The sequence below is a fragment of the Phoenix dactylifera genome, chromosome 2 (assembly GCF_009389715.1).
Source record: "Phoenix dactylifera cultivar Barhee BC4 chromosome 2, palm_55x_up_171113_PBpolish2nd_filt_p, whole genome shotgun sequence".
Classification (NCBI taxonomy): Eukaryota; Viridiplantae; Streptophyta; class Magnoliopsida; order Arecales; family Arecaceae; genus Phoenix; species Phoenix dactylifera.
Window position 1 is genome coordinate 13,787,461 of NC_052393.1, and position 10,435 is coordinate 13,797,895.

The 10,435-nt window shown below is 41.1% G+C and overlaps 1 long non-coding RNA gene across 3 annotated transcripts; it reads right to left on the reverse strand.

Moving 5' to 3' along the window:
- Positions 1-262: 262 nt before the first annotated feature.
- Positions 263-7,968, reverse strand: LOC103716857. Of its 3 annotated transcripts, none has more exons than XR_605611.4 (3): positions 7,172-7,968; positions 5,333-5,407; positions 263-482 (listed from the first exon to the last, which is right to left on the reverse strand). It is a non-coding gene; the product is annotated as an uncharacterized LOC103716857 (long non-coding RNA). The 3 variants fall into 3 exon arrangements; XR_005510076.1 differs by lacking the exon at positions 263-482 and adding an exon at positions 578-837; XR_005510069.1 differs by lacking the exon at positions 263-482 and having other exon boundaries at positions 2,723-5,407.
- Between the last annotated feature and the right edge of the window lie 2,467 nt (positions 7,969-10,435).

Here is a 10,435-nt window from a genome sequence, read left to right on the forward strand (position 1 = left end):
AAGGAAGCAGTCATGTGATTGACCTAGCTGTCGGTCAACGCAGATATCACCTAATATTATGGTTTAGTAACCCACTCTTCAAAAGTAATGCATGAGACAAACATACATTTTAGAGCACACTAAATTTATTTAACGGTTACGAAAAAGAAACTTGCATTACCTTTCAAATGATATTAATTGCTCTGAAGAGAAAAATAAACTTTTTAAATGACATTTTAGAACATAATGCTCTGCCTTCAACAACGGACATGCAACGAATATCTTATAGATAAAATGGATAAAAGGAATAATTGCTGCAAACATAGTGCATTTACATGGCAGACAAATAAATACTAAGCTATCTAAAATATGAATCCATAGAAAGAATCTTTATCGACACAAAAATATGCTTTTGCATGTAGGCAATTTTTTTTGTACAAGGCTGAAAGCTTCAACAATAGCCTTTTACCTCAGATACATTACCTTTGCTGTTATGCGCTATACTGCACAAACAGAGAGAGACATACAGAAGCGCGCACACACATGGGAGAAGAGAGAGGGAGAGAAACACACGCACGTAGATAGATAGATAGAGAGAGAGAGAGAGAGAGAGAGAGAGAGAGAGAGAGAGAGAGATGTTGCCATTCCACTTATTTTTTGGTTGAACTAATATAATGTAAACAATTGTTTGCCAGCTCTGTTTATGATAAACCAATATTTACTCTGGGGAGAAGTACTAGTACACTACAGTCTTTGGACCAAAATACATTGGTGACAGTCTGAACTGGTCACAGACCTAACTTATGTGATTCTTAATAACTTCTTGACAATCATCATAAAACAATTGTTCCAATCAATCTGTTGATAACCAGAACAAAATTATTTGAACACATCTATAAAAACCCAACTTAGCCAACATAAGACTGTAAAAGCAATCTGACTCGGTGCTGCTAAAACATCATATACAAAATATGCGATATGTGATTTAGATGTCATCACACGCCATCATTGCCAGTTGATTAAACGCAAAAAAAAAAAGCAGTATACTCCTTCTCATAAATGCACAGATGAAGGTGAAAGAACAAAGTTGAAAGGAATGTAAATAATGTGCTCTATCACCTATTAAAGCCTATGAACCACCAACTCATTACATCAAAATTTTGATGTTTTATTTAAAATTTTAAAGAATCATACTGTTTACTGAACCATGATGATATGTGTTCATTAAGCTTTGTAAAATCGAGTTTCTATTTTCAGGAGACATGCATTTACTATCACGAACAAACAATATGTATAGAGATTAAAGGTTGCAGTTGGAGGATATCAAGTATAGATGGGATATAGAGTTGGTCTCCAAAAGGTACTAAAAAGATTCAGGCTTATATCTAGATTGATAAATAAAATAAGATTTTTTGCAGATTGACTTAGCAGCAAGATTGACCAAGATACTCCATAAACTCACTTTTATATGGGCAATAGAAATATGGGCTGGAGTGCTTACTCTTTATGTATTGAATTATAGTTTTTAGAAGGAACTTGGTTAGTCGGGCTGAAAGTTGCTATTCAATAGCTTCTTTACTATGGAAGAAAAAGGGTGACTTGGCTATGTATGCCATGACCACCCTTTGCTGGTGGGTGCTGTATCGCTATCTAAAATGCATGATTGGTTTATAAATGGAATATATATATACAAAAAATATTACCCGACCCTATGGGAGAAGCATGGGAAGGGCCAGAATCAATATACTACTAGTTGAATGAAATGAAAGATGTTTGCGGCCTTGCGACAGAACCCGCCACTACTACTATATCCTTTCCAGTTCGAACTAATGACATGCCTGTGCTTTAGTCTGGCCAGTATCTTTGTTAGAAAAGATACTAAAAGTGGGCCATTACAATTGTACATGGCAATTGCCATTTCTTCCACTACTGTTATTCTAGGTAATACTCCCACATCTTCTCCATGTTCTAGATAGTGTAGCTGCTTCCCTTAGGTTCCGCTCTGTCAAGTGTCTTGTCCTACGTTGATAGTTTCCACCATCTCAGTCTGCACTCTGATGATCTCCTTGGGTATCAGCATCCTAATGCAAGGTCTATGTATTGGTGCTCGCCAACACCCTTGGTACTCCAGTTTGTCCTTTGGTTCTCAGTCTGCACCTTGAAACTCTGGTTTGTACTTACTTGGCAGCACCTTGGAACACACTCCAATCTATATCTTGTTATTCGTTCTGCACCATAGGCTCTCGGTCTAAGACTTGGCACCTAATCTGTATCTTAATCCTCAGTTAGAGGCTTTATATATAGATCCTTTTATCCCACACAAGATGTCCTTTCTAAATATCCACAAGTGACCATCAATCAGTTTATGGATCACGGTTATCAATCTAGACGTGGTGTAAACGCCCATGTAAACAAAGCTTTTCCCTATAGTGTGAATCTGATGGGCTCATAATTAAACATCTCATTTGTGCATCCCTTATCTCCCCAAAAGAGCATAATTGTGATCCCACACTAGCGAACTATACTGCTAATCTAGAAATTTCTCTCTCACAACCTACTTTTCGGACCTATGCTTTTCCTCCTAATTTACTTAGTTTATGTTGATGCTTCGAATTGTAATTTGCTTCATCTATAAGTGGTTTTCCCCTCTCTTCTTCCAAAAAAAGAACTAGATCATAATAAAGTGGGTAAAACTAAAAATGAAGCACAAGAATGGTGCATAAATCTAACAAATTAGAATGCAAAAAAAAAAAAAACTTATTTATTTCAAGAGGGGAATGCTGGACCTTGCATGTGTAGGTAGGCAAGAATGAGGCACTGAGACAGCTTTCAAGGATCAATCTCAATGACATGTTTTAAAAATACTAATATTAAAAGTGGAAAGATCATCACATGTGCAATATGTTAATGACAAAATTGGCTCCAACATACACATGAGGAAATGTAGGAAGTTTTTATAAGCCTAATGAAGTAAGAAACTAAATAAAGTATTAGTTTTCTGCAAATGGAAACAAATCCAAACAAACCAACTAAAAGCATCAATCAGCATTGAAGTATAATTACAAACTTTAAAAGCGGTTAAAAAAAAGGAGAAACAACAAGAACATGCTAGATATGATGATAAATGAAAAGACAATGAAAACAATTCTGACCTAATTTAAAGAGGCAAAATTCAACATGGAAGATTTTCTTCGATTAAGTTCATTGAGTGGTATGGAGAAAACAAGGCAAGAAAGGCAAATTCATGAGAAGAATTTTCAAATGGTGCATAATTTATGTGAAGTCTAAGGCAATGGAAGTGCATGAGTTCATGTCTCCCAAATGGTGAAATTAGGATAGGATAAGTTAAGGGATGGAAATGTTAAAAAATGTCAAAGCATTTGATTGGGTGGGGGTGGGGGTTGGAAAGGAACAACTGAGGCAAGCCATTGTACACAAAGATTAAGACAATAACAAGTAAATCCAGAAAAAAACAAGTAATCTACCAAAAATAAGTTGACATTACTACGAAATACAAGCATTTTCAACAATAATTCTAGGAAAGTTACGAGATGAAGAGAATCGATGACTTATTGAAAGAAATCAATCACAAGTAGGGCAGGAAAGATCATTCATATCACAAAATTAAAAGTCATAATTCAAAAATGGAGCCGAACATAAGTGGGTCTTAACAAGCTGCAAGATAGACAAACATAATCTTCACAAGGTAGAAATAGAGGTCAAAAATAAAATCAATGATAAAAAAAATCAAGTTCCTAGAATAATTAAATCAAGGAACAGAAAATCATTAATTTGGAAAATAATAGGAAACAAAAAACAAGCTGCCAATATTTCAGACAGTTCTAAGTTATTAGCAGTCAAAAGTTTCTGCTCTAAGCAATATTCATATGTCTCCAAGAAATTATTACAAACTAACAAAGTAGAACAAGATGAGTGGCCTAAGGTAACCATAAGAAGGGTTGAAAACCTGAAAGAGACTATTGAGAAAGACTTAAGATGGATGAAATATAGTAAAAGAACTTCAAGCTCTTCAATCAAGTTAAATTGACAATGGATAAGTATAGCTTGAATGTAATACAATTAAAGATAGTTCCATCGGTCGCTACAACAGAGGAAGGTCTGGGTGTGTGGAAAGAATGGGACCGTGGAAGAGTTGAGAGAGAGAGAGAAGGTGAAGAAGCAATGGTTGTGGATTTCTTGCTAAGCTATGGTATTCAACAATTAACAAAGAATAAGAATAAAAAAACAAATGATATCTCATGTAAAATGATGTCAAACAAACACCAAAGAAATAAACAAGATAAAAGGAAAAAAATGACCATAAATGACCAAATGACAGCAGCTTAAAATGATATCCTCATACACCAAATGACTGGAAGGCTTAAAATGACCATAAATAACCTCCAAATGCCGAAAAAAAAACTTAAATCAACAACAAAGCATGGTCAAATGCTCCAAAAGAAATAAACAAGATAAAAAAAAAGGCTAATTATAAGTATAAAGCAAAGGGAGATCGAAAGTGTTTTGATTTGATTTGATTGGATTAGGATGAGTATTTATCAGTTGCATCATTGGTTGTTAAAATTCAAATTCAACAATGATAAATTACAACCTTTTAGGAGAGGAAATATGACTCTAACCTCAAAAATCTGTTCAGTAGACTAAGCATGGAAAAACAAGCATTGTCCTCGTTTCTAAATAGGGGGTCTTAGATTGCCAGTTTACGATGTCACATATGTAATTAGAGGGTTGGAAATGGACCTCCACCATTAACCCAAATCAAATTCATATCGCTTGGTCTCTAATTAACCCTTAAGAATATCAAGTGGATTTAATGATTTTATTCCATGATCATGATCAACAAATGGTGGCTGGTATCACAAATGATTTGTAAGGATCACAAGACGGACGTGATGGAGAACTGTACTTATCATTATACATTTATAGAGGAATTAAACATTAGTTCAGAATGCATAAATAGCATTTATGTGTACGCTCTATCACACAGTAGATAGACGTGAATGTCTCACTAGAAAAGGAAAAGGAAGAAAATTAACTTCTATAAAATACTAAAAGTCATACAAAGCAATCTATGGAACATGTATGTTCTTTCACTTATATATTACCATTTAGCAAACTATGACTTTCTAGAAAGTGCAGACAATGAAGTGCTTTGTATTGAAGATATTTTGGTTCAAAGTTAAGGTGAATAAACAGAATCCTTCAAAATATCATAACATGGCTGCCATATTTATATATTGATGCATGTAAAAAGATCAATTGAATATAGTACTTTGCAAAAGAAGTGCTAGTCTGAATATACAAAAGAAAGAAATCAGACAGAGGAAAATACCTGTAGGATATCTTCCAGAAGAATAGAAGTTGTAAGAAAAGAGAGTTGAGGCAATGCTGACCATACCTTCTAATTCTGCTCATATGTTGCAGAAATAAACTCATCACTGCCTCCAAAAAGAATGAACTAAGGCATGCAAATTAGGAATGCAAATAAAACATAAAAGAAAACAATAATCAACAGTAGGGCTGAAAACAGATTGGGTACAAATCGGATATTGATATATCCATATTTGTATCCATATTTTTCAGTGAATACAAATATGGATATGGATATTAAACAGATATCAAAATTAATATCCATATTTATTCTAAACAGATACAAATATGAATTAGATATTACGCATATCCATATTTGTTATAAACGGATATGGATACGAATCGGATGTTAAACATATCCATATTTTTTTTATCCGAATACGGATATAAATTAGATATCTTTTCGGATATTTAATCAAATCTGAACAATATTCAATGATGAAAACTAGCAATAAAGATATGATCATAAAGAAAATACTAAATTAAAAAAAAAATATTTTTAACAGTTATTCATCAATAATAAAAATTAATAATTTCATTAAGGATATATCGCTTAAGGTTGCTTATCATCGAAGTAGATGGAATCTATGGCACCTCCAAGCCATCTCACGGTTGTCACCGGTTGCAATTGCTGGGTGAAAACTAGAAAGTGAACGAAATTTTCGAAACTTTAGTTGCTTGAAGACGACAAAGAGAAAAAAGGGACGAAACGGACGAACGAGAGGTTTGTGAGCCTTTCAGGCGTGCGATGTGATTCGAAAGATTTTATTCGAATCGGGTGTTCTGCATATGAGTTACAGTAAAAGTTATCCGATATCTGGATTCCTTTTAGTTTAAGTTTGATTAATCACTTAATTGGTTTCTTGATTTAACTTAACTAGCACTTCTTTTTTCATACGGATATCCGGATCCGAATTCGAATTTCGAAAAATCAGATATATCCACATCCGTATCCATATCCGAAAGATTTTTGAACTAACTATCCGAATCCGTATCCAAATCCGATCAGACCAAAAAAATAATATCTTTATCCGATCTGAATCGGATACGGAAACGAATGCAGTCAGATATAATCCGACCTGCTTTCAACCCTATCCCATATAAAGAGACCACCTAAGCTTATATCGCTGCACATTAGTGGGGCTCTTCTACTATCTCTGAATGTTATCCATCTAATTACAAGTGCACCACACCTGTTAAACAATAGTTTGTGCAACCAAAGCCACAAAAGCAAATGGCCATGATTTAGGTTTCAATCAAAAAAATCAACTGGCACTCAAAGCAAAAAATGAGACTAGAAAAAAATTGACCCTGCAACTTGGGTATAAAGAGAACCAAAAAGTCCACACATTTTACGTTGAGTTCAACTAAATCTGATCCAACCGAATGAAACCTCCTCATACATCATAGAAACAATCATGGCTTGCGATTCAATTAAAAAAGTCCATAAATCAGTCAGCAATTCATGAAAGAGGATAAGACTGGAAGAAGAAAATCTCTCCAATTTGGGGGAGAAGACCCTAAGACCCTCAGCTCTTAACTCCAGTACAGAAAATCTGATCAAACTTTCGATATTTCCACTGCAGCAAAGAAATTCCCGGTCGCCCATCCATATACACTACAGCCTTTCCTCTATAACTTATGCAATCAGAGCAAGAAATAGGGCACAAAAAACATGACTTGGGTATCGATCAAAAAAGTCCCAAAATAGGTCAGCGATCCAAGAAAGAAGATAAAAACGGAAAGGAAATCTATCCAATTCAGAAACAAAGAGAACCCTGACAAAACCCTCTGCTCTTACCTCCAGTACAGCCAGATCTGATCAAATCTTTGATATCTCCTCGTGCAGCTGCGACCAAGAATCCAAGTTAGCAAAAGTTATTTGATATCAATATAAGGAAAGTAAACAGTATACGGGAGATTGAGAAATCTTGAGGCATCTCAAGATCAGCATTCGAGGTATCCAGATTGGTAAGGAGATCCAGGTTCCGTTCTTGAGATCCGAATCCCTAGGCTCTGAATCACGAGCAGCGGAAGAAGGATCGATCGTACTGAAAAGAAAGAGAGGGAAAAGGACAGGAGGTAGAGGATACCTCGTGCCGCAGAGAAACCCTTGTCAGCGATCAAGAATTCCAATTAGCAATAGGGTATTAAAGATCAATGAAAAGAAAATAAAAAGTAGAAGGGAGATTGAGAATCTTGAGCTTGGATCGAGGCATCAGCCATCTGCTTGGACCTGTTGTCGATCTCAAGATCGGCATTAGATATATCCAGAATGGTAGAGATCCCGGAGGTGGTATTCTTCAGATCCGAAACTCTAGGCTCTGAATCGCGAGGGGATCGATCGATCGTGTTGGAAAGATGAGAGGAAAAAGAGCGGAGGTCGGATCTTGAGGGCCCCTCGCTGTGATTTCTTGGCCCAGGAGTTACTTCTGAGGCTCGCCGCTCGCCATGGCTGGAGACGAGGGCGATGGCCGATGAGAAAAACAGAGGCGGACCGGAGAAGCGAACTCCCCTCTCAAACCTCGCCTCCCAGCTTTCCCGCTTTCGCTGATTCGAACTTTGGTGGGGACGCTTCCGGTTGGTTCTCCAACCGAGCTTCGTTCGGCTGGGCCTCTTCCGATGGTGTTGATGGTACCGGCGATGGATCTATTGTCATTTGAATTTTCGGACAGCGCGACATTCTCTATCGGCCTCCTTTTCTTCCGTTGGTTCCGCACAAATCGGTTGAGTACCCCACGACATACGAGTGCTTCGATCTCGTCTCGGAGCTAGAAGCACTCCTCCGTGTCGTGGCCATGGTCTCGATGGAAGTGGCAGTACTTCCTTGAGTAGCGTCGGGCTCCTATCTCCCGCATCGGTGGTGGAGGTCGGAGGTAGTTTCGTCCTTCTATCTCCATGAGGATCTCTGCCCGAGGTACATTGAGGGGAGTGTAGTTCTCGTACCTCCTTGGGGGCATCCGTGGCCGAGGGGGAGATCTCGGTCGAGGCGGCGCTCGCTGCCGAGGTGGACTCCTCTACCAAGGCAGGTTCTTATCTGGACGGGGAGATCGGCTTCTCGAACGGCCGCGCTCCTCGCGGCACCTTTTCTGCTTTTTCGGGGCCTGCTTGGCCGCTCCTCACCTGGAGGCAATAGCCTCCTCGGCCTTCGCATACTTTCGTGCTCGGGCCAGCATCTCGGTGAAGTCGGCAGGGAAATTCTTCTCAATAGAGAAGAGGAACCTGTAGGACCGAGCTCCAGTCTTTAGCGCTGACATAGCTATCGACTGATCGAGCTCGCGGACCTCCCAGATTGCAGCGGTGAAGCGGTCGAGGTAATCTTTGATGGACTCTCCCTTCTTCTGCTTAATGTCGAGAAGGGAGTCCGACGTTCGCCGCTAGCGTCGGCTGGCGGCAAAATTGGCGAACTACCTGCCGAGCTGTTCAAAGGAGGACACAGTGCTCGGCTTCAGTCCGGAGAACCAAAGCCGAGCCGTTCCTCGGAGTGTCGCGGGAAAGACCTTGCAGAGCATGGCCTCTAAGGACTCTTGCAGTGCCATGAGGGCCCGATAACTCTCCAGATGGTCGAGGGGTCGGTAGTCCTATTGTAGGGCTCTACCTGGGGCATTTTGAACCGTGGTGGGACCAGTTCCTCCTCAATCTGGCGGGAGAAAGGTGACTTGGTGGAAAACTCGAAGTCACCCTCGCACCTTGCTTTCTGGCTGTGGAGCGCCTCGATCTGCTGCTCGAGCCTCTCAACCTTCCTGTCGAGTTCCCCACCCTGAGGGCCTGCCATGGTGGTCTGCTCCGGCGCTGGTTCACCTGGAGCCGACTCTGCCTCTGAGGGCTGTGGCCATCTATCCGGGTGCCTCCCTAGCGGTTTTCTTCGGGGAGACGCCCGGGTTGAATCCTGATAGCCATGCCGTTCCCCGTTGTTGACCCTCGAGGAGTCATGGGTGTTTTGACCTTGGGGCGCCATCCGTCTGGAGGGAGGGCTGGCTGGGCCTGAACCTGTGGAGGCGACATAGGGAGAGCCTCCACACGCCGCAGGCCTTGGACTACTGTGGCCAAAGCTTGAACTTGCTGTACTAGAATGTTGAATTGTTCCGGCTGGATTTAGGGGACTGGGTTCGCCGGAGGTCTTGGCGGCGAGTTCTGGACTGAGTGTCCAGGACTTAGCGCGGGACGCCGGGAGGTGTTGGAGGCTCCTTTGCTCCTTAGCTTTATGGCCGCAACCCAGGCCCTTCCTCTAGCGCCAACTGTTGCTGGAAATTGGACCCGGGGGTGACCACTGGCCGAGGAGGAGGAGCTTCGGTGCAGATGGTACGTCAGCGGGTTATGTCCTCCGGGGACCTGCAAAAAGAAGCCGGTGGCCAGGGTTTCCGGCGCCGGCCCTCCGATGCTTAAGTCAGAGGGGGCTCTCTTTGGAGAAGGAGATAGACTGTGTATAAGAGCTTAAGAGTCAGGATCAGAATCCCCCCTCCGGAGGGAGAGGTTTCTCTTTTATAAGAGGGGTACAGGGTTACCTGTGATGTAACTGGGCGAATTAGGTGAGTTACCGTCATGATTGGGCGTGACCGTCTGAATTAATGAAGTGCCGTGGGTGACTGGACGGAGTTGAGTGCATCAACTGGTTGCCATGGATGGCCTGAGATTTTGAGTAAGCCGGAGATCCGTGGAGAGCATGCACATTTATTGTTGAGTAAGCCGGAGATCCATGGAGAGCATGCGCATTTATCGTTGAGTAAGCCGGAGATCCGTGGAGAGCATGCGCATTTATTGTTGAGTAAGCCGGAGATCCATGGAGAGCATGCGCATTTATTGTTGAGTAAGCCGGAGATCCGTGGAGAGCATGCGCATTTATTGTTGACAGTCGTTTAGGCGCAGATCGCGGGACGGAGCCCAGAAAGGCTTGGTTCCCGGCGGAGTGGAGGAGTTTGCCTCGTTCTCTGACCTGGTCGGGCGTCTTGAGGTCGAGCGTCTTGAAGTCGGGCGCCTGGAGGTCGGACGTCTTGAGGTCGGGCGCGCCGTGAGGTCGGGCGCCTGGTGTCACTTGCCGGCAGTGTGCCCATGTGCTTCGGGGCAA